The following is a 25065-nucleotide window of genomic DNA, read 5'->3' on the forward strand; positions in this document are numbered from 1 at the left end:
CTCAATGACAACAATACAATATGTGTCGTTTCCCTTTCTGTCACTGGGATCGAGCACCGCAAGATTGAACACAAAGCTAAGCACTTCTCCCATTGCAAGAAAGATCAATCTAGTAGGCCAAACCAAACTGATAATTCGGAGAGACTTGCAAAGATAACCAATCATACATAAAAGAATTCAGAGGAGATACAAATATTGTTCATAGATAAACTTGATCATAAACCCACAATTCATCGGATCTCGACAAACACACCGCAAAAGAAGATTACATCGAATAGATCTCCAAGAAGATCGAGGAGAACTTTGTATTGAGATCCAAAGAGAGAGAAGAAGCCATCTAGCTAATAACTATGGACCCGAAGGTCTGAGGTAAACTACTCACACATCATCGGAGAGGCTATGGTGTTGATGTAAAAGCCTCCGTGATCTCATGGGTACAGAAGGTTGCGGCGGTGGAAATATGGTTTTGGCTCCGTATCTGATGTTTCCAGGGTACATGGGTATATATAGGAGGAAGAAGTACGTCGGTGGAGCAACGTGGGCCCCACGAGGGTGGAGGGCGCGCCTGGGGGGGGGGGGGGCAGGCGCACCCCCCTGCCTCGTGCTCTCCTCTTTGATTACTTTACATAGACTCCAAGTCCTCTGGATCACGTTTGTTCCGAAAATCACGTTCCCGAAGGTTTCATTCCGTTTGGACTCCGTTTGATATCCTTTTCCTTCGAAACACTGAAATAGGCAAAAAAACAGCAATTTGGGCTGGGCCTCCGGTTAATAGGTTAATCCCAAAAATAATATAAAAGTGTATAATAAATCCCAATAAACATCTAAAACAGAATATAATATAGCATGGAACAATAAAAAATTATAGATACGTTGGAGACGTATCAAGACATGACCGAGACACCTCTCCGATCAATAACCAATAGCGGGACCTGGATGCCCATATTGTCTCCTACATATTCTATGAAGATCTTTATCGGTCGAACCGTTATGACAACATACGTAATTCCCTTTGTCCATCGGTATGTTACTTGCCCGAGATTTGATCGTTGGTATCACCATACCTAGTTCAATCTCGTTATCGGCAAGTCTCTTTACTCGTTTCGTAATACATCACCTCGTGAATAACTCCTTTGTCATTTGCTTGCAAGCTTATGATGTGTATTACCGAGAGGGCCCAGAGATACCTCTCCGAAACTCGGAGTGACAAATCCTAATCTTGATCTATGCCAACTCAACAAACACCTTCGGAGATACTTGTAGAGCATATTTATGATCACCCAGTTATGTTGTGACATTTGATAGCACACAAGGTATTCCTCCGGTATCCGGGAGTTGCATAATCTCATAGTCGAAGGAATATGTATTTGACATGAAGAAAGCAATAGCAATAAACTGAACGATCATTATGCTAAGCTAACGGGTGGGTCTTGTCCATCACATAATTCTCCTAATGATGTGATCCTATTGTCAAATGACAACACATGTCTATGGTTAGGAAACCTTAACCATCTTTGGTCAATGAGCTAGTCTAGTAGAGGCATACTTGGGACACGGTATTTGTTTATGTATTCACACATGTATTTAAGTTTCCGATCAATACGGTTCTAGCATGAATAGTAAACCTTTATCATGAACAAGGAAATATAAAATAACAACTTTATTATTGCCTCTAGGGCATATTTCCTTCAGGAGTAAACTACAGTTAGGACAATATTTCGCCTTCAAAATCCTTGCACAGGGAGACTCCTGGTCATCTATGAGTCGCCAAACCTGTTTTGAGAGCTTGGCCAGATTAAAGGAATAAAGGTCCCTGGACCCCATTCTCCCTCACATTTCGGGTAACATGGCTTCCACCATGTATACCAATGCATCTTCTTGTGGTCTTCATCACCCCCACCAAAATTGGGCAATTAAATCAGTGAAATCTTTGGATATCCCATTTGGTAAGCTAAACACCGACATAGCAAACACTGGAATGGCCTGGGCCACCGCTTTGATAAGAATTTCTTTACCCCCAGTAGAGAGTTGCTTTTCCTTCCATCCTTTCAATCTCTCCTTAATTCTTTCATAGAAGTGCTTGAAGCAATCGCTTCTATCTGCCCCAACCATAGCTGGCAGTCCTAAATACTTGTCTGACAATGCCTCTGTATCAATATGCAGCTCTTGGAAAATCTCAGTCCTAGAAGCAACAGGTGTGTTAGGACTAAAAAATACACTTGATTTCGCTAAACTCACCATTTTCCCAGAACTTTGGCAGTAGGTATCCAGAACATGCTGTAAGGAAGCTGCATTTAACACATCGGCTTTCATGAGGATAAGAGAATCGTCAGTGAATAAAAGGTGTGATACTGACGGTGCATTTCTGCACACTTGAATCCCCTCTATACCACCAGCTTCTTCTTCATACTGCAACAAACTGGAAAGACCTGCCGCACATATGAGAAACAGGTAGGGAGAGAGGGGATCCCCCTACCTGATTCCTCTTGTTGGATTAAAAGAGTCCATTTCTTGAGAATTAAACCTCACTTTATAACTCACAGAACTCATGCATGCCATCATCATCTGAACGCATCGAGTATCAAACCCGAGAGCAATCATCATATCATGTAAGAATGACCATTCCACCCTATCATATGCCTTGTGCATATCAAGCTTGACTGCACATAATCCCGTCTGGCCCACTCTTTTGTTTTTGATTTTATGAACAAATTCATATGCTATCAGGATATTGTAAGTAATTATCCTACCCGGTACAAAAGCACTTTGTGTGGGTGAGATTATCTCAGGCATGATGTTTTTCAGACGCTGGCCAACATCTTAGAGATTATTTTGTATAACACGTTACATAGACTAATGGGTCAAAATTGTGTTACCAATTCAGGGGCGTCTGTTTTTGGGATCATCACAACTGTGGTCTCATTCCACTTGGCTGGTATCTGCTTAGAATTAATTGCCTCCAACACCTTTGTTGTAATATCATTCCCAATTAAATGCCAGTATCGTTTGAAGAATACTGCATGAAGACCATCTGGTCCTAGAGCCTTCAGATCACCTATACTGAACACTGCTTTCTTCACATCATCAACCGTATATGGGGCTAAGAGGAAATTATTCATATGATCAGTAACCTTGCGTTGGACTTTCTGAAGTAAAGACTCTTCCTTGTGCTGTACTTTAGACGAAAATAGATGAGTGAAATAATTCAGGATGTGGCTATTTAGTTCTGGTATACCTTCTAGCCAATTGCCATCTCATCTTTTAGACGTTTCACAAAATTCTTCTTCCTCCTTGCGGAGGAAAAGGCCTGGAAGAATCCCGTGTTATGGTCTCCAAATTTTAACCAATTAGCTCTCGACCTATGCATCACCTGTATCTCTTCTAATTCCAGCAGGTATTCAATCAGTTCCAAAAGTTCTTTTCTTTTTGCCTCACTATTATCATCTAGTGGCCCTGCCATTACTTTTTCAAGATCCCTTTGCGCCTTCCTGAGCCTCTTTTTCGGTTTCTTGAGAACTCTCTGATCCTAGTCATGGAATTGATCATGCATTTTGTTTAATTTTTCATAGATATTGTTTGCCTCGGGATCTGCAGTAATATCATTCCATGCTTTTTCCACTTTATCATTAAAACTATCCTCCCGTAACCAACTTGCCTCAAACCTCTTCGGTTGGGTGTAATTACCTGACCTAGCAGCACGACTGTGGTAGTCCGAGTCTACCAGCAAGGGTCGATGGTCTGAATGATTGAATTCCAAGTTCTCTACGGCTGCATGAGGAAACAGGTTAGCCCATGCATCATTTATGAGACCACGATCAAGCCTTTCTTTTATTCTCCCTCTGAACCAGGTAAAACGGTCACCGATAAATCCTAGATCATGAAGTTCGTAGTCATCGATAGCATCTTGGAATTCACGCATATATCGTGGAGGTCTAGGATTACCTCCCTCTTTGTCGTGGAGGAACTATATCTCATTCAGATCTCCTATGAGCAACCAAGGGAGATCATGCGCCTGGTGGAGTTGCCGCATACGGATCCACGTTAGGTGTTTATTTTCCCATTTGAATTCGCCATACATCCCAGTCAAGCGCCAAATAGTACTATTTATTTCTTCAATTCTCACATCAATAAACATAACATCTAGGGCTAGCCTATGAACTTTAATGTTACTATTCCAGGATAGATCTAAGCCCCCTTTTCTACCATCACTAGGACACATAAGCTTGTGGACCATCTTCAGTCTCTTGCATAAACACTCTGCCGGAAAAATGTCGAGGTGAGTCTCCGACAAGAACATCACATCTGGGCGACAAAGTCGCTGGACATCCAGCAACGCTCGAACTTCCGAGGCATTCCCAAGCCCCCGGCAGTTCCAAGCTAATATTTTCATTGCATCCGGCCATCCCAGTCTCGGGAGGACGCCGATATCTCAGGTTTTGAAGTATCCTTCAAACTATTGACTGCATCATCACCTTCTCCCTTCCGTTTCTTCTTATTTGTGTTCTTCTGTGGCGTATTCATCTCTTCCACAGGTGTATCCAGATGGGTTTCCCCCTCTATCCAATCCACTAGCCTGGCCACAACTGAAGACATGGGTGGCGCAGTAGGGATAACAGTTAGAGCCGTAGAGGACACCGGCACCATGGATTTTGTAGTACGCTTGCCAAGGATATTCATGTTTCTAGCATCCTGGCTTTCCATACCATCATACCTATTCCCTGCCTCCGTCTCCATGTCCGTTGCAGCTTGATGGAACACTGCATTATGTCGCTAGCTTGTAGCCGTCTCCCATGTGTTACCACCTCCGGTGTTACCCGTATGGCCCCCACGGGCACCACGGCCACGTCCCCCTCGTCCACTAGTGCGTCCGGTCCCACCGCCTCTTCCTCGACCACGACCACCATCCGCTAGCATGAAGTCCCCCCATTCAAGCTTCGTCAGATCATACTCACCAGTTCCACATTCTTGATGCCAGTGGCCTAGCATGCCACAATTCCCATACAAGATCGATAGCTTTTCATACTGAACTTGATAGTAATTTGTCTCTTCATTCTTGGTTATACCCACAAATCGTATCAACTTTTTTGTCACATTCAGTTCGACCTTCACTCTGACAAATTTTCCTACAAAACCCGCCGGTAGGGTAGTTTGGACTTCTAGGATCTTGCCCATCTTCCTGCACATGCCCTTGATAGCAGCAGGGAAAAGATAATTGTCAGGGAGTTTAAGGATTGATACGTCTGCAATGTATCTATAATTTATGAAGTATTCATGCTATCATATTATCGTTCTTGGATGTTTTATAATCATTTTATAGCAACTTTATATCATTTTTTGGGACTAACCTATTGACCCAGTGCCCAGTGCCAGATGCTGTTTTTTGCTTGTTTTTTACATCACAAGAAATCAATATCAAACGAAGTCCAAACACCGCGAAACTTTTTGTGGATTTTTTATGGACCAGAAGACATCCATTGGGCCAGAGCAACACCTGGGGGGGTGCCCCAAGGGGGGCACAACCCACCAGGGCACGCCTGGGCCCCTAGGCGCGCCCTGGTGGGTTGTGCCCACCTCAGTGGTCTCCCGCACCCCCTCTTTACCCTACAAATTCCCAAATATTCCGAAAACCCTCGGGGTTAACCTAGATCAGAGGTTCCGCCGCCGCAAGGCTCTGTAGCCATGAGAAACCAATCTAGACCATGTTCCGACACCCTGCCAGAGGGGGGAATCATCACCGGTGGCCATCTCCATCATCCCGGCGGCCACCACGATGAGGAGGGAGTACTCCACCCTCGGGGCTGAGGGTTTGTACCAGTAGCTATGTGTTTAATCTCTCTCTCTCTCGTGTTCTTGAGATGTCATGATCTTGATGTATTGCGGGCTTTGTTAATATAGTCGGATCCTATGGTGTTTCTCCCTCTCTATCTTGTTGTGATGAACTGAGTTTTCCCTTTGAGATTTCGTTTTATCGGATTGAATACTTTTATGGGCTTGAGAGCACTTGATATATGTCTAGCATATGGATACCCGTGGTGACAATGGGGTATTTTATTGATTCACTTGATATATGTTTTGGCACTCAACTTGCGGATTCTCGAGGTGGCATTGGGTTAATCTATGCATAGGGGTTGATGCACGTTCTTGTCTTTGTTTCTCCGGTAGAAATCTTGGGGCACTCTTTGAGGTTCTTTATGTTGGATTGATTATTATGAATCTGAAATTATTTGGTCTTATTTTAGTATGAACTCTTGGATAGATAGATCGGAAAGAATAGCTTCGAGGTGGGTTCGTACCCTACAAACGATTTCTTCTTATGTTCTCCGCTAGATAGGAACTTTGGAGTGATTCTTCGTTGCACGTTGAGGGATGGTTATATGATCCAATTATATTAGCATTGTTAAGAGATTGCACTAGCGAAAGTATGGACCCTAGGCCTCATTTTCAAGCATTGCAATACTGTTTGTGCTCTGTTTTATCAATTGCTACCTTGCTGTTTTTTATTGTTCCTATTACAAAAATCAATATCTACTATCCATATTACATTTGTATCACCATCTCTTCGCCGAACCTGTGCACTGATGACCCACAAGTAGATGGGATCAATTGTAGCTCTTTTCGATAAGTAAAAGTGTCGAACCCAACGAGAAGTAGAAGGAAATGACAAGTGGTTTTCAGCAAGGTAATGTCTGCAAGTGCTGAAATTGTAAGTAACAGAGTAGTTTGATAGCAAGATAATTTCTAACGAGCAAGTAACGATGATAGTAGCAAAATTGCAACAAGGTAGCCCAATCCTTTTGAGGCAAAGGACAGGCCAAAACGGTCTCTTATGATAAGCAAAGTGTTCTTGAGGATACACGGGAATTTTATCTAGTCACTTTCACCATGTTGGTTCGATTCGTGTTCGCTACTTTGATAATTTGATATGTTGGTTGTTACATCCCAAATTTTCAATTTGGAATGTTATACATAGGTCATTCATGCATATCATATTTTATCGCATTTCGTGAATCCTTCAAATTCTAAGCAACTCAAGGACCCACGGAGAGAGTTGGGAATTTCGTTATTTTCATATTTGAGTTTTTCTCAAATTTTGAAAAAAGAGGATCATTTGGTTTTAATTATTTTCCTCTTCTAAAATATTTAGTATTAAAAATATATGAGAGGAGATAATATGACTTCTCTAAAATAAATGAAATATTCGAGGAAAAGATTAAAATCAAATAATTAATTTTATTAGAATTCTATTGCAATTTTATTTGAATTAGAAAAATTTGCATATTTTAAAATTGCATTTTAGGGCCAAGAAAATGTTCATCCTGTTCTAAATATTTTATTTAGACGGTGAAAAATTGTTTTGGCATTTTTAGATTTTTATTTTATTTTTTAGGATTTTTTTCTGGCGAATTCTGTTTAAAAAAAAGGTCAACGCCCGACTGGGCCAGCGGCCTAGCCGAGCCGGCCCGCTCTGCGCCGCCGTCTCCCTTGCGGAGACCGCGGCATCCACGCCGCCCCGCCGTGGCCGAGTCGGCCACGACGCCATCGCCCCTTTCCCACGTCACCGCCACCCCCCTCTTAAATACCCCGCCACCACACCCCTTGCCCCACACCGCCGCCCACGCCGAGCCCCGCCGTCAGCCGCTGCCCGAGCCGCGCTGCCGCCGCTGCTGCTGCCGCGCTGCACCCCGCCGCGCCGCACCACCACGCCGGACCCCGCCTCGCCTCGCCTCGCCTCGCCGGAGACCGCGCCGGATCTCGTCGGATCCATCGCCGGTTTTAGGTAAACCGCCGTTTTTTTAGTAAACCCTAGTTTCGTTTAGATCGGTTTGTTCGGTTTTTCGTCGGTTTATTGTTTAGCGGACGTTTGTCCATACGTTCGTTTTAACAAATGCTGTTCGTCAGTTAGCCACAGACAGCGAATGTTCGTTCGTTAGCCTGTTCGTCTTGTTTTATTTTCCAGGGTTTTTCCGCGATTATTTTCGATCGCGATTTCTGCCCTGATCTTCGTTTTAGTTTATCTTTTCACTCGTTTATCCAAATCGGGTGAAACAAGCGCCTAGATCTTCGTCTCGAAACTCTCTTTCTGTTTAACCAACTTGAACAAGATTTTGGTACTGTAAAATTTGACTTTAGCCCAGATTAGTAAATGGACCTTGTTTCTTTCGTAGTTTGAGTTTCGTTGCTCCGTTTGATTTGATTCTTTTTGCAAACCGGAGTTCTTCAGTTGAACTTTCTGGTTAGATCTTCTTATTTGAGTTTTACCCGTGCATCTTTGTTTGAGTTCTTATGTATGCTATTGTTGTTTGTGATAGAATTCCCGGAGTGCGAAGCGTGCTACTACGAGTCACTAGGTTTTGCGGATCGTCAGCAAGGCAAGCAGCACATTGATCATACCCCTTTATTACCCAGTTTTTATGCATTAGTTTCAACCCTCAAACATTGCATGAGTAGGATCTCTTAACATGTGGGTCTGGGAAGTAGTTGATGAGGTAGAACCTATTACCTGTTTTATTATCAAACCCTTATGAGTTACTTCTACGTTATGCTTGTATTGCCATGCTATGCTCGTAGATGTGGTTTGGGTGAGTGAATCCATGACCGATGTGAGATTGTTAATTAATGGTTAACTTAAGGTGGCAACTTTAATACACATCTGGGTGGATTGCTTGTGGGCACCTGGAGAATCCAGTGTTGTCCTAGGATATCCCGGAGTACCCGTGTGATCATCCTACGGTCCGCCACCCAGGCTCAAAGGGATCATAATATTATTCATGCTAGAAACTTCCGCGTGCAGCCACAAGCTATTATGGGCTCTAGCATAGTTGAGTATGTTGCATGACCTCTTCCAGTGGTAGGCTAGCAGATGTAGGGGATGTAGGTTGGTACTGTGTACCCAGGGTTAGAGTTAATGCTTCTGAAAGACTGTGTCTCGGTCATCCGTTTCTCAAACACCATGTAGTGCGAGAAATCCAACGGAGGAGATCGAGTCTTGTGGGGAAAAGTGCGCAAACCTCTGCAGAGTGTACAATCAAATCATGGTTAGCCGTGTCCCCGGTTATGGACATCTTGAGTATCTGGTACTGGAATCATTGATTTGATCTCATCACTCTAAATTAATTTGTTGGGATGATAATGATTACTTTAGTTGGGATTGAGTTGGAGGAACCTTCTCAATGATGTTTCAACCACCATGATAGTTAAATAAAATATATTCCTTTGTTGTAGGGAAAAATTGGCTTTTCGCAAAAACAATATAACCTTAGAGCCTCCACCAGCCATATATGCATGTAGTGATAGCATTTATCTGTTTATTGCTCTACCGTGTTATATTGCCAGCATATTCCATGTGTTGACCCGTTTTCGGGCTGCAACGTATCATGTTGCAGACTTTTCAGACGACGAGTAAGGTGCCATAGGTCGTTTGTCGTGCACTTAGCTATGCCGTTAGAGTTGACGGACTCACTTTATCTTCCAAGCCTTGCGCTGTTATTTATTTAGATGGCCTTAAGCCATATTTATTGTAGTAAGTTCTCTTTTGAGACTATCGATGTAATAAGTGTGTGATTGCTACTCTGTTATAAATCCATTTGAGTACTGTGTGTGTCAGCATTACCGATCCAGGGATGACACTGAAGCACAGAGACTTGACCGTCTGAGGTCGGGTTGCTACAAGATGGTATCAGAGCACACGCTGAATGTAGGACACGACCACTAAGATGAGCCATAGGACACTCTTCTCTACTCATTTCTGACTCCTCTCCATTTTCTACTCTTTAGGATGGCAGACTCAAGGAACAAGTTTGTACAACCGGATGAAGACACACCTTTTGGGAGACACCTGAAGGAAGTCACTAAGTACCTGAACATCGGAATACCAAGCTTCACCGGGACCTACACCGCCGCTTTACCAGAAGAAGAGCGTTGGTAAATTCGAGTTCAAGTTCCAGGAAGGACATTCACGCCAGTCACTGAGCCCATAGAGTTTTCCTTTGACGCACCAACCTAGAGTTTAGGCAAGAGCATGGCAGCCCACATTGCTACGGGACGTATTGGAGAAGTATACAAACATGAGCTGAAGGACACTATCTACCAGATATGTGGGCGCCGAGATGGGCAATGGGAGATGATCAGCACCAGGAAGGACAGGTCCATTGCAGCTTTCATCCAGGAGTTAAACCAGCACATTCGACGCCAGGAGAACGAGATGTGCGCTAGCATGATAGACTTGAAGAAGGCAGTGACCAAGAACATGGAGCTAGAAGAGGAACTCAAGTCTACACGCGACGGATACGAGGAGGAAATCGCAATACTAGTGGAGAAGAATGACGACCTGATAAGAAAGATAGGAGTATTCCTGGGAGACCCCGCGCCAGGAGGAGAAGACGACGAACCAAAGGAAATTCGTTCTAAAGACTATATCATCATCGACGACACCGACTCCGACCCCGATGAAGATGAAGCTGGAGCGGACATCATGGAGTCTTCCACCGATCAAAATTTCTAGATGACCACCATATGAATAATAGTTTTTCCCCATGTATATAGTAGTAGTCCGAGCACTCTTGTAACGATAGTTCTAGACCGATTGTATGCCCTTGCTTGATTGATTGAGTGATATGATATGTTTGTGTTTGTCTCATGTGCATATGGGTAGTGATTTTTCTCCTTAGACCTCTTGCTATTCTAATCTCTCCCCTCTAAACCCATGAGATGCCTCCGAGACGTGACCCCAGATTTGTCTTCCCACCGGAGCTCACTCAGTTGATCCAGCAACAGAATGCCTTGATGCAGTTGTTAGTTCAGAACCAAGGCAACAACAACAACAATAACAACAACAACCCACCGCCACCACCTCCAGTTGACAATTTAGCCCGTTTTCTGAGGTTGCAGCCGCCGGTGTTTTCCAGTAGCACCGAGCCGATAGTTGCTGATGACTGGCTACGCCGTATTGGAAGGGAGTTGACCACCGCAGGTTGCACAGATGCTGAGAAGGTGTGCTTTGCCGCACATCAATTGGATGGACCCGCAGCCTCATGGTGGGAGAATTACACGACCACTTTCCCTGTATCCAATGTCACTTGGGAGCAGTTTCAGCAAGCTTTCCGCACAACCCATGTCTCAACTGGAGCTATGAGCATGAAGAAGCATGAGTTTCGCAACCTATGTCAGGGAAATCATATTGTGGGGAGTACGTAGATGAGTTTAGCAAGTTATCTCGCTATGCCCCAGATGATGTGGCCACAGATGCCGCAAAGCAGGAGAAGTTTATGGAAGGGGTGAATGATGAGATGAGCATGCAGTTAATGGTGGAAACATTTAACAACTACCAGGAGTTGGTAGACAAGGCTCTTATGATTGAAGGGAAGCAGCAGCAGATTGAGAGCCGTAAGAGGAAGTATGGACAAGGGAAATATAATTCAGGAGCATCATAGAAGCCTCGTTTTACCCCGAACTCGGGAGGATACACCCATAACCATGGAGGCCATACCCACAATGGAGGAAGTTCTCATAACTAGTGGCCCCAAAAATGGGAACGGGAATGGAACAAACAACAATCAGAACCGCTCCAATCCAGCCACACCCGCCAAGAAGGACCTAAGTCACATTACTTGTTTCAAGTGCGGGAAGACTGGACACTATGCCACTGAGTGCCCTGAAGCGAAGAATGGAAATGGCAATGGAAGCTCTGGGAAGAAGCCCAACCCTTTCAACAGGGGACAAGTGAACCACGTGAACATGGAGGAAGTTGAAGAGCAGCCAGATGCAGTTATCGGTAAGTTTTGGTTAAGTCATTTACCGCTCTCGTTCTTTTCGATACTGGTGCATCGCATTCATACATTTCAAGGGGATTTGTGGACAAGTTTAAGTTACCCACCTTAGCCCTTAGGACACCCTTGTTAGTAAGTTCACTAGGAGCAGAGTATATGGCCAGCCGATGGTGCGACCGGTTACCCTTAACCATTGGCAGCCACGTTTTCCCCTCAGACCTAATAATTTTGGAATCCCAAGGATTGGATGTGATACTGGGAATGGATTGGCTATCGAAGTATGGAGGAAACATTGATTGCGCAAGCAAGTCAATTATGCTCACTACCCCGGAGGGAAAACGAATTAAGTATGTATCCAGGCATGCACCAAGGAGGATCCAAGTAAATTCCCTCTCCGGAGTTGTTCAAGAGGAAGTGCCTGTAGTGAGGGATTACCCGGATGTGAGTTTCTAATAGAACTGTTGCCAGGCACTGGACCGATATCGAAGAGACCATACCGGATGCCCGCAAATGATCTGGAAGAGATTAAGAAGCAGATGAAGGAGTTATTGGAGAAAGGTTACATTCGACGAAGTTCATCACCATGGGGAGCCCCAGTGCTCCTGGTTGAGAAGAAGGATGGATCATTGAGGATGGTTGTTGATTATCGTGCGTTGAATGAAGTAACGATCAAGAACAAATACCCACTGCCGATGATCAATGATTTGTTTGACCAGCTGCAAGGAGCTAAAGTGTTTTCGAAGATCGACCTGCGATCAGGATACCACCAGTTGAAGATTCGAGAAAAAGATATACCTAAGACAGCTTTCACCACAAGGTACGGGCTTTATGAGTATACAGTTATGTCATTTGGATTGACTAATGCCCCTGCCCACTTCATGAGCATGATGAATAAGGTGTTTATGGAGTTCTTGGATAAGTTTGTTGTGGTGTTCATTGATGATATCTTGGTATACTCGAAGAATGAAGAAGAACACAAGGAGCATTTGCGATTAGTTCTCCAGAAACTCAGGGAACATCAGTTGTATGACAAGTTCAGCAAATGTGAGTTTTGGTTGATGGAAGTTGGATTTCTCAGACATGTTATATCAGGAGAAGGTATAGCAGTGGATCCCACCAAGGTTCAGTCAGTCACCGATTGGTTATCACCCACCTCAGTTGGAGAGATCCACAGTTTTCTTGGACTTGCGGGATATTATCGGAGATTCATTGAGAATTTCTCAAAGATCGCAAAGCCTATGACGACATTGTTAAAGAAGGACACCAAGTTCCATTGGACTGAAGAATGTGAAGCAAGTTTCCAGGAGTTGAAGAAACGTTTGACTACAGCCCCAGTGCTGATTCTGCCGGATATACGCAATGATTTCCAAGTGTATTGCGACGCATCTTGCTTAGGACTTGGAGGTGTACTTATCCAAGACGGAAGAGTTCTTTCGTATGCCTCACGTCAGCTTCGACCGCATGAGTTGAATTATGCCACGCATGATTTGGACTTAGCAGCTGTAGTGCATGCACTCAAAACCTGGAGACATCTTCTTATTGGAAACCGTTGTGATGTGTACACGGATCATAAGAGTTTGAAGTACATTTTCACACAGAAGGAGCTGAATCTCAGGCAGAGGAGATGGTTGGAGCTTATAAAGGATTATGACATGAAGCTGCACTATCAGCCAGGAAAGGCCAATATCATAGCAGACGCTTTGAGCCGGAAGAGTTACGTCAATACTCTCTTAACAAGAGGATTGCCAAAGGAGTTAGCCGAAGATCTCAGGGAGCTTCGTGTGGAGATTGTTCCTAGATGTTTTGGTGCAGCAATGGAAGTTCAGTCTACCTTGTTGGGAAAGATTTGTGAAGCTCAGAAGGATGACAAGGAAATTGCTGAAATAAAGGAGAGAATGAACAAAGGAAAGGCCAAAGGTTTTCGTAAGGATGAGCACGACACCTTGTGGTTCGAGGACCGTATTTATGTGCCCGACAATGCAGAGATCAGGAAATTGATACTATAGGAAGCACATGACTCGCCATACTCGATACACCCCGGAAACACCAAGATGTATTCGGATTTGAAGGAATGTTTCTGGTGGACTGGAATGAAGAAGGATATTGCCGAGTATGTAGCCGTATGTGATGTATGTCAGAGAGTGAAGGCAGAACATCAGAAGCCAGCAGGATTACTGCAGCCTATGCCGATACCTGAATGGAAGTGGGATAAGCTTGGCACGGATTTCATCACTGGATTACCCAGGACCCAATCGGGATATGATTCTATTTGGGTAACGACCAAAGTGGCTCACTTTATCCCAGTGAAGACCACCTATACCAGTGCGAAGTTGGCCAAGATATATATGACCAGGATCGTATGTCTGCACGGAGTTCCGAGGACCATCGTATCAGATAGAGGGACACAGTTTACTTCAAAGTTTTGGCACCAGCTGCACCAAACTTTGGGTACCAGGCTAGAGTTTAGTACAACCTTTCATCCGCAGACAGATGGACAAACCGAAAGAGTCAATCAGATTCTGGAGGACATGTTGAGAGCTTGTGCGCTAGATTATGGATCTAGTTGGGATGACAATTTACCATACGCAGAGTTCTCATACAACAACAACTACCAGGCCAGTTTGAAGATGGCACCGTTCGAAGCCTTGTATGGAAGAAGGTGCAGAACACCGTTAATGTGGGATGAAGTTGGAGACCGTCAGTTGTTTGGGCCAGATTTGATCAAAGAGTCGGAAGAGAAGGTTAAGCTGATCAGAGATAGACTGAAGGTAGCTCAGTCCAGACAGAAGAGTTATGCAGACTCGAAACGCAAGGAGGTAGTCTATGAAATCGGAGACAGAGCATATCTCCGTGTGTCACCACTATGAGGAGTTAAATGTTTTGGAGTCAAGGGAAAGTTAGCCCCGAGATTCATAGGACCATACCGAGTTTTGGAACGCATGGGAGAAGTAGCCTACAAGTTGGAGTTACCCGAAGGACTGTCAGGAGTTCATGATGTGTTTCACGTTTCCCAGTTGAAGAAGTGCCATGCAGAGATGGCCGATATCCCTCTGAGAGATACGGTGCCCCTGGAAGCAATTCAGTTGGATAGTGATATGACTTATGAGGAGAAACTAGTCAGGATTCTCGAGTTTGCCAGCCGAGTTACACGCAGCAAGGTTATCAAGTTTTGCAAAGTTCAGTGGAGCCACCATAGCGAGGATGAAGCCACCTGGGAACGAGAGGATGATCTATGCAAAGACCACCCACACCTATTTTCTAGCCAACCAGAATCTCGAGGACGAGATTCATCTTAAGGGGGGTAGGTTTGTAACATCCCAATTTTTCAATTTGGAATGTTATACATAGGTCATTCATGCATATCATATTTTATCGCATTTCGTTTTGCGAATCCTTGAAATTCTAAGCAACTCAAGGACCCACGGAGAGAGTTGGGAATTTCGTTATTTTCATTTTTGAGTTTTTCTCAAATTTTGAAAAAAGAGGATCATTTAGTTTTAATTATTTTTCTCTTCTAAAATATTTCGTATTAAAAATATATGAGAGGAGATAATATGACTTCTCCAAAATAAATGAAATATTGGAGGAAAAAGATTAAAATCAAATAATTAATTTTATTTGCATTCTATTGCAATTTTATTTGAATTAGAAAAATTTGCATATTTTAAAATTGCATTTTAGGGCCAAGAAAATTTTCATCCCGTTCTAAATATTTTATTTAGACTGTGAAAATTTGTTTTGGCATTCTTAGATTTTTATTTTATTTTGTAGGATTTTTTCCAGTGAATTCTGTTTAAAAAAGGTCAATGCCCGATTAGGCCAGCGGCCCAACCGAGCCGACCCGCTCTGCGCCGCCGTCTCCCTCACGGAGACCGCGCCGTCCACGCCGCCCGCCATGGCCGAGTCGGCCACGACGTCGTCGCCCCTTCCCCACGTCACCGCCACCCCCCTCTTAAATACCCCGCCGCCACCCCCCTTGCCCCACACCGTCGCCCACGCCGAGCCCCCCGCCAGCCGCCGCCCGAGCCACCCCGCGGTGCTGCACGCCGCCGCTGCTGCGCTGCACCCCGCCGCCCCGCGTAAGCGCCGCCGCGCCGCACCACCGCGCCGGACCCCGCTTCGCCTCGCCTCGCCAGGGACCGCACCGGATCTCGTCGGATCCGACGCGGTTTTTTTTGGTTTTAGGTAAACCGCCGTTTTTTTAGTAAACCCTAGTTTCGTTTTTTTAGATCGGTTCGTTCGGTTTTTCATCGGTTTATTGTTTAGCAGACGTTCGTCCGTACGTTCATTTTAACGAACGCTATTCGTCAGTTAGCCGCAGACAGTGAACATTCGTTCATTAGCTTGTTCGTCTCATTTTATTTTCCAGGGTTTTTCCGCGATTATTTTTTATCGCGATTTCTGCCCTGATCTTCGTTTTAGTTTATCTTTTCGCTCGTTTATCCAAAACGGGTGAAACAAGCGCCTAGATCTTCGTCTCGAAACTCTCTTGCTGTTTAACCAACTTGAACAAGATTTTGGTACTGTAAAATTTGACTTTAGCCCAGATTAGTAAACGGACCTTGTTTCTTTCGTAGTTTGAGTTTCGTTGCTCCGTTTGATGTGATTCTTTTTGCAAACCGGAGTTCTTCAGTTGAAATTTCGGGTTAGATCTTCTTATTTGAGTTTTACCTGTGCATCTTTTGTCGGCGTTCTGGGAATGGGGGTCCCCAGACTTGCATGCCTGCGGCCCACGGCGTGGCTGTGATGCAGGCCTGTACGGCCCATCCTCATCAGCGAGGCATTGAAGACCCTCGCGAGGGGCCGAGCCTCACGGGGCGGATGACGCAAGACCTCCTCAGGAGCGGCCTCACCAGGCTGCCTCACGAGGAGCGGAGAAATCAAGGCAGGGCAAACCTCGCGAGGCTCTCGTGACGTGAGCCATGATGAACAAGATCAGGCGGCCGCCAGCACGCGCAGCGTCCTTGTTTCCTCTTTGGTGCTAAAGAGGCAAGCGCAGGCACGGAGTACCAAGGCATCAAGCAAAGGTTTCCATATCAGTGCAACGAGACCAAGACCAGAAGGACGACAGGACGGAGGTCACCGTGGAGCCCAAGACGGCGTCACTGCCAGAGCCTTTCGCAGGCGAAGACCGCTTTTGTCAGGATAAGTTGTACTAGATGTCCCCTTTCAAATTGGCCGTTGTTGGCTCCCTTCCCGCTTGATATTTGGGAAGAGGACCAGGGCCTATATAAGTAGAACTAGCCACCACAGTAGAGGCAACTCATCATGGATTGGATCCTCAGCCAATCCTGAGCCACACACTGAGCACAAGAACACCTCAACCTCAGGAGGTGTTGGGAATCGTAGCATAATTTTAAAATTTTCCTATGCTCACCAAGATGCATCTATGGAGTCTACTAGCAACGAGGGGAAAGGAGTGCATCTACATACCCTTGTAGATCGCGAGCGGAAGCGTTCCAATGAACGTGGATGACGGAGTTGTACTCGCCGTGATCCAAATCACCGATGACCGAGTGCCGAACGGACGGCACCTCCGCGTTCAACACACGTACGGTGCAGCGACGTCTCCTCCTTCTTGATCCAGCAAGGGGGAAGGAGAGGTTGATGGAGATCCAACAGCACGACGGCGTGGTGGTGGATGTAGCGGGTCTCCGGCAGGGCTTCGCCAAGCTTCTGCGAGAGAGAGAGAGGTGTTGCAGGGGAGGAGGGAGGCGCCCAAGGCTGTAGGTTGCTGCCCTCCCTCCCCCCCTTTATATAGGCCCCCTTGGGAGGGGGGCCGGCCAAAACCCATCTAGGGTTGGGGGGGCGGCGGCCAAGGGGTGGAAAGGGGTGCCTTGCCCCCCAAGGCAAGGGGGAAGTCCCCCCACCCTAGGGTTCCCAACCCTAGGCGCATGGGGGGAGGCCCAAGGGGGGCGCCCCAGCCCACTAAGGGCTGGTTCCCTTCCACTTTCATCCCACGGGGCCCTCCGGGACAGGTGGCCCCACCCGGTGGACCCCCGGGACCCTTCCGGTGGTCCCGGTACAATACCGGTAACCCCCGAAACTTTCCCGGTGGCCGAAACTTGACTTCCTATATATAATTCTTCACCTCCGGACCATTCCAGAACCTCTCGTGACGTCCGGGATCTCATCCGGGACTCCGAACAACTTTCGGGTTTCCGCATACATATATCTCTACAACCCTAGCGTCACCGGACCTTAAGTGTGTAGACCCTACGGGTTCGGGAGACATGCAGACATGACCGAGACGCCTCTCCGGTCAATAACCAACAGCGGGATCTGGATACCCATGTTGGCTCCCACATGTTCCACGATGATCTCATCGGATGAACCACGGTGTCGAGGATTCAATCAATCCGTATGCAATTCCCTTTGTCAATCGGTATGTTACTTGCCCGAGATTCGATCGTCGGTATCCCAATACCTTGTTCAATATCATTACCGGCAAGTCTCTTTACTCGTACCGCAATGCATGATCCCATGACTAACGCCTTAGTCACATTGAGCTCATTATGATGATGCATTACCGAGTGGGCCCAGAGATACCTCTCCGTCACACGGAGTGACAAATCCCAGTCTCGATCCGTGCCAACCCAACAAACACTTTCGGAGATACCCGTAGTGCACCTTTATGGTCACCCAGTTACGTTGTGATGTTTGGCACACCCAAAGCACTCCTACGGTATCCGGGAGTTGCACGATCTCATGGTCTAAGGAAAAGATACTTGACATTGGAAAAGCTCTAGCAAACGAAACTACACGATCTTTTATGCTATGCTTAGGATTGGGTCTTGTCCATCACATCATTCTCCTAATGATGTGATCCCGTTATCAATGACATCCAATGTCCATAGTCAGGAAACCATGACTATCTGTTGATCAACGAGCTAGTCAACTAGAGGCTTACTAGGGACAGGTTGTGGTCTATGTATTCACACATGTATTACGATTTCCGGACAATACAATTATAGCATGAATAATAGACAATTACCATGAACAAAGAAATATAATAATAACCATTTATTATTGCCTCTCGGGCATATTTCCAACAGTCTCCCACTTGCACTAGAGTCAATAATCTAGTTACATTGTGATGAATCGAACACCCATTGCGTCCTGGTGTTGATCATGTTTTGCCCTAGGGAGAGGTTTAGTCAACGGATCTGCTACATTCAGGTCCGTGTGTACTTTACAAATATCTATGTCTCCATTTTGAACACTTTCACGAATGGAGTTGAAGCGACGCTTGATATGTCTGGTCTTCCTGTGAAACCTGGGCTCCTTCGCAAGGGCAATAGCTCCAGTGTTGTCACAGAAGAGAGTCATTGGGCCCGACGCATTGGGAATCACCCGTAGGTCGGTAATGAACTCCTTCATCCAGACTGCTTCCTGTGCTGCCTCCGAGGCTGCCATGTACTCCGCTTCACATGTAGATCCCGCCACGATGCTTTGCTTGCAACTGCACCAGCTTACTGCTCCTCCATTCAAAATATACACGTATCCGGTCTGTGACTTCGAGTCATCCAGATCTGTGTCAAAGCTAGCGTCGACGTAACCCTTTACGACGAGTTCTTCGTCACCTCCATAAACGAGAAACATATCCTTAGTCCTCTTCAGGTACTTCATGATATTCTTGACCGCTGTCCAGTGTTCCTTGCCGGGATTACTTTGGTACCTTCCTACCAAACTTACGGCAAGGTTTACATCAGGTCTGGTACACAGCATGGCATACATAATAGACCCTATGGCCGAGGCATAGGGGATGACACTCATCTCTTCTATATCTTCTGCCGTGGTCGGGCATTGAGCCGTGCTCAATTGCACACCTTGCAATACAGGCAAGAACCCCTTCTTGGACTGATCCATACTGAACTTCTTCAATATCTTGTCAAGGTATGTACTCTGTGAAAGACCAATGAGGCGTCTTGATCTATCTCTATAGATCTTGATGCCTAATATATAAGCAGCTTCTCCAAGGTCCTTCATTGAAAAACACTTATTCAAATAGGCCTTTATACTTTCCAAGAATTCTATATCATTTCCCATCAATAGTATGTCATCCACATATAATATGAGAAATGCTACAGAGCTCCCACTCACTTTCTTTTAAACACAGGCTTCTCCATAAGTCTGTGTAAACCCAAACGCTTTGATCATCTCATCAAAGCGAATGTTCCAACTCCGAGATGCTTGCACCAGCCCATAGATTGAGCGCTGGAGCTTGCACACTTTGTTAGCATTCTTAGGATCGACAAAACCTTCCGGCTGTATCATATACAACTCTTCCTTAAGGAAGCCGTTAAGGAATGCCGTTTTGACGTCCATCTGCCATATCTCATAATCATAGTATGCGGCAATTGCTAACATGATTCGGACGGACTTCAGCTTCGCTACGGGTGAGAAAGTCTCATCGTAGTCAACCCCTTGAACTTGTCGATAACCCTGAGCGACAAGTCGAGCTTTGTAGATGGTCACATTGCCATCCGCGTCCGTCTTCTTCTTAAAGATCCATTTGTTTTCTATGGCTCGCCGCTCATCGGGCAAGTCAGTCAAAGTCCATACTTTGTTTTCATACATGGATTCTATCTCGGATTTCATGGCTTCTAGCCATTTGTTGGAATCCGGGCCCGCCATTGCTTCTTCATAGTTCGAAGGTTCACCGTTGTCTAACAACATGATTTCCAGGACAGAGTTGCCGTACCACTCTGGTGCGGAACGTGTCCTTGTGGACCTACGAAGTTCAGTAACTTGATCCGAAGCTTCATGATCATCATCATTAACTTCCTCCCCAGTCGGTGTAGGCACCACAGGTACATTTTCCCGCGTTGCGCTACTTTCCGGTTCGGAAGGGGTGACTATGACCTCATCAAGTTCCACTTTCCTCCCATTCAATTCTTTCGAGAGAAACTCCTTCTCCAGAAAGGACCCGTTCTTGGCAATGAAGATCTTGCCTTCGGATCTGAGGTAGAAGGTATACCCAATAGTTTCCTTAGGGTATCCTATGAAGACGCATTTTTCCGATTTGGGTTCGAGCTTTTCAGGTTGAAGTTTCTTGACATAAGCATCGCATCCCCAAACTTTTAGAAACGACAGCTTAGGTTTCTTCCCAAACCATAATTCATATGGTGTCGTCTCAACGGATTTCGACGGAGCCCTATTTAAAGTGAATGCGGCAGTCTCTAAAGCGTAACCCCAAAATGAGAGCGGTAAATCGGTAAGAGACATCATAGATCGCACCATATCCAATAGAGTGCGATTACGACGTTCGGACACACCATTTCTCTGAGGTGTTCCAGGCGGCGTGAGTTGTGAAACTATTCCACATTTCCTTAAGTGTGCACCAAACTCGTGACTTAAATATTCTCCACCACGATCTGATCGTAGGAATTTTATTCTCCTGTCACGTTGATTCTCAACCTCACTCTGAAATTCCTTGAACTTTTCAAAGGTTTCAGACTTGTGTTTCATCAGGTAGACATACCCATATCTACTCAAATCATCAGTGAGAGTGAGAACATAACGATATCCTCCGCGAGCCTCAACACTCATTGGACCACACACATCGGTATGTATGATTTCCAATAAGTTGGTTGCTCGCTCCATTGTTCCGGAGAACAGAGTCTTGGTCATCTTACCCATGAGGCATGGTTCGCACGTGTCAAATGATTCATAATCAAGAGACTCCAAAAGTCCATCTGCATGGAGCTTCTTCATGCGCTTGACACCAATGTGACCAAGGCGGCAGTGCCACAAGTATGTGGGACTATCGTTATCAACTTTACATCTTTTGGTATTCACACTATGAACATGTGTAACATCACGTTCGAGATTCATCAAAAATAAACCATTGACCAGCGGGGCATGACCATAAAACATATCTCTCAAATAAATAGAACAACCATTATTCTCGGATTTAAATGAGTAGCCATCTCGAATTAAACGAGATCCAGACACAATGTTCATGCTCAAAGCTGGCACTAAATAACAATTATTGAGGTTAAAATTAATCCCATGGGTAGATGCAGAGGTAGCGTGCCGACGGCGATCACATCGACCTTGGAACCATTCCCGACGCGCATCGTCACCTCGTCCTTTGCCAGTCTCCGTTTATTCCGTAGTTCCTGCTTTGAGTTACAAATATGAGCAACCGCACTGGTATCAAATACCGAGGAGCTACTACGAGTACTGGTAAGGTACACATCAATTACTTGTATATCACATATACCTTGGGTGTTGCCGGCCTTCTTCTTGTCTGCTAAATATTTGGGGCAGTTCCGCTTCCAGTGACCACTTCCCTTGCAATAAAAGCACTCAGTCCCGGGTTTGGGTCCATTCTTTGACTTCTTCCCAGTAACTGGTTTACCGGGCGCGGCAACTCCCTTGCCGTCCTTCTTGAAGTTCTTCTTACCATTGCCCTTCTTGAACTTGGTGGTTTTATTCACCATCAACACTTGATGTTCTTTTCTGATCTCCCCTTCCGCTGATTTCAGCATTGAATATACCTCGGGAATGGTCTTTTCCATCCCCTGCATATTGTAGTTCATCACAAAGCTCTTGTAGCTTGGTGGAAGCGACTGGAGGATTCTGTCAATGACCGCGTCATCTGGGAGATTAACTCCCAGCTGAGACAAGCGGTTGTGCAACCCAGACATTCTGAGTATGTGCTCACTAACAGAACTGTTCTCCTCCATTTTACAGCTGAAGAACTTGTCGGAGACATCATATCTCTCGACTCGAGCATGAGGTTGAAAAACCAGTTTCAGCTCCTCGAACATCTCATATGCTCCATGTTTCTCAAAACGCTTTTGGAGACCCGGTTCTAAGCTGTAAAGCATGCCGCACTGAACGAGGGAGTAATCATCAGCACGTGATTGCCAAGCGTTCATAACGTCTTGGTTCTGTGGGATTGGTGCATCACCTAGCGGTGCTTCTAAGACATAATCTTTCTTGGCTACTATGAGGATGAGCCTCAGGTTCCGGACCCAGTCCGTATAGTTGCTGCCATCATCTTTCAGCTTGGTTTTCTCTAGGAACGCGTTGAAATTGAGGACAACGTTGGCCATTTGATCTACAATACATAGTGTAAAGATTTTAGACTAAGTTCATGATAATTGAGTTCATCTAATCAAATTATTTAATGAACTCCCACTCAGATAGACATCCCTCTAGTCATCTAAGTGAAACATGATCCGAGTTTAACTAGGCCGTGTCCGATCATCACGTGAGACGGACTAATCAAGATCGGTGAACATCTCCATGTTGATCGTATCTTCTATACGACTCATGCTCGACCTTTCGGTCCTCCATGTTCCGAGGCCATGTCTGTACATGCTAGGCTCGTCAAGTCAACCTAAGTGTATTGCGTGTGTTCCGAGGCCATGTCTGTACATGCTAGGCTCGTCAACACCCGTTGTATTCGAACGTTAGAATCTATCACACCCGATCATCACGTGGTGCTTCGAAACAACGAACCTTCGCAACGGTGCACAGTTAGGGTGAACACTTTCTTGAAATTATTATAAGGGATCATCCTACTTGCTACCGTCGTTCTAAGCAAATAAGATGCAAAAACATGATAAACATCACATGCAATCAAATAGTGACATGATATGGCCAATATCATTATGCTCCTTTGATCTCCATCTTCGGGGCACCATGATCATCTTTATCACCGGCATGACACCATGATCTCCATCATTGTGTCTTCATGAAGTCGTCACACCAACGATTACTTCTACTTCTATGGCTAACGCGTTTAGCAATAAAGTAAAGTAATTTACATGGCGTTATTCAATGACACGCAGGTCATACAAAATAATAAAGACAACTCCTATGGCTCCTGCCGGTTGTCATACTCATCGACATGCAAGTCGTGATTCCTATTACAAGAATATGATCAATCTCATACATCACATATATCATTCATCACATCTTCTGGCCATATCACATCACATAGCACTTGCTGCAAAAACAAGTTAGACGTCCTCTAATTGTTGTTGCAAGTTTTTACGTGGTTTGTAGGTTTCTAGCAAGAACGTTTTCTTACCTACGTACGACCACAACGTGATTTGCCAATTTCTATTTACCCTTCATAAGGACCCTTTTCATCGAATCCGTTCCGACTAAAGTAGGAGAGACAGACACCCGCTAGCCACCTTATGCATCTAGTGCATGTCAGTCGGTGGAACCTGTCTCACGTAAGTGTACGTGTAAGGTCGGTCCGGGCCACTTCATCCTACAATGCCGCCGAAACAAGAAAAGACTAGTAGCGGCAAGAAGAATTAGCAAACTCAACGCCCACAACTGCTTTGTGTTCTACTCGTGCATAGTAACTACGCATAGACCTGGCTCATGATGCCACTGTTGGGAATCGTAGCATAATTTTAAAATTTTCCTACGCTCACCAAGATGCATCTATGGAGTCTACTAGCAACGAGGGGAAAGGAGTGCATCTACATACCCTTGTAGATCGCGAGCGGAAGCGTTCCAATGAACATGGATGACGGAGTTGTACTCGCCGTGATCCAAATCACCGATGACCGAGTGCCGAACGGACGGCACCTCCGCGTTCAACACACGTACGGTGCAGCGACGTCTCCTCCTTCTTGATCCAGCAAGGGGGAAGGAGAGGTTGATGGAGATCCAACAGCACGACGGCGTGGTGGTGGATGTAGCGGGTCTCCGGCAGGGCTTCGCCAAGCTTCTGCGAGAGAGAGAGAGAGGTGTTGCAGGGGAGGAGGGAGGCGCCCAAGGTTGTAGGTTGCTGCCCTCCCTCCCCCCCCTTATATAGGCCCCCTTGAGGCCGACCTCACCTTCAGTTCAGAGGACCACCCCGTCACCACCGCCGGCTCGGGCATGCTTCCGATGCTCTGCACGCCCACCATCTGCAACGTGGCTGTCACCAAGACCCTCATCGATGGTGGTGCCGGCCTCAACTTGCTTTCCGTGGAGGCCTTCAGCCTTCTTCACGTGCCGCTCGAGCGGCTCAGCCTCAGCAAGCCTTTCTCAGTAGTAGGTGGCGGCGCCGCCCGCTCCCTGGGGCAGATCTGCCTCCCCGTCACCTTCGGCACGCGCGACAACTACCACACCGAGCTGGTCGACTTCGACGTCGCCCGCATCGGCCTCCCGTACAACGCCATTCTCGGGTACCTGGTGTCGGTGTCAAAACCGGCGGATCTCGGGTAGGGGGTCCCGAACTATGCGTCTAGGATCGATGGTAACAGGAGACGGGGGACACGATGTTTACCCATGTTCGGGCCCTCTCTATGGAGGTAATACCCTACTTCCTGCTTGATTG

Source organism: Aegilops tauschii, chromosome 2, assembly GCF_002575655.3.
Source record: "Aegilops tauschii subsp. strangulata cultivar AL8/78 chromosome 2, Aet v6.0, whole genome shotgun sequence".
Taxonomy (NCBI): Eukaryota; Viridiplantae; Streptophyta; class Magnoliopsida; order Poales; family Poaceae; genus Aegilops; species Aegilops tauschii.